General features: G+C 46.2%; 1 protein-coding gene across 4 annotated transcripts in view; it reads left to right on the forward strand.

Annotated features, from left to right (window-relative positions):
- MIPOL1 (mirror-image polydactyly 1) overlaps nucleotides 1-692 on the forward strand; it is a 340,601-nt gene that overhangs the window by 39,458 nt on the left and 300,451 nt on the right. The gene's annotated exons all lie outside the window — the stretch shown is intronic.

Consider the following 692-nt stretch of genomic DNA (forward strand, 5'->3'; position numbering starts at 1 on the left):
CAGCAATTCTTTCACCTCAGAAAATACCCTGGCGCTCTCCTTTATAATCACACCTTCCCTTCACCTATTCTCCTTGGCAAGCACTACTCTCTTGTCCATGACTGTAGTTACGTAACTCCAACAAGGTTTTATATATGGGATCATAAGTGTAATTTTTTGAAGCTGGCTTTCATTCTTAATGTCTTTGATATTTACCCAATTTGTTGTGTGGATCAAGAATTTTCTTCCTTGTTGTTGAGCAGTATGCCATTTACTATATATATGTACAACAGTGTGTTTATTCACAGGTTTAAGGACAAAGGAGTTGTTTTGAGTTTTTTGCTACAGATTTTTGGGAGGGCATGAGTTCTCATTTTTTGGGTAAATACCCAGCAATAAGCTTGCCAGGTCAGGTGTAAAGTACATGTTTAACTTTGTAAGAACTAGAGGCCTGGTGCACGAAATTCATGTACTGGCGGGCAGGGGGTGTCCCTCAGCTCAGCCTGCACCCTCTCCAATCTGGGACCCCTTGGGGGATGTTTAACTCCTGGTTTATGGAACGGGCCCACAGGGATCGGGCTTAAACCGGCAGTCGGACATCTCTCTCACAATCTGGGACTGCTGGCTCCCAACCGCTCGCCTACCTGCCTGCCTGATTGCCCCTAACCACTTCTGCCTGCCAGCCTGATCACCCCCTAACCACTCCCCCACCC

This window comes from Myotis davidii, unplaced genomic scaffold (genome assembly GCF_000327345.1).
Source record: "Myotis davidii unplaced genomic scaffold, ASM32734v1 scaffold304, whole genome shotgun sequence".
NCBI lineage: Eukaryota > Metazoa > Chordata > Mammalia > Chiroptera > Vespertilionidae > Myotis > Myotis davidii.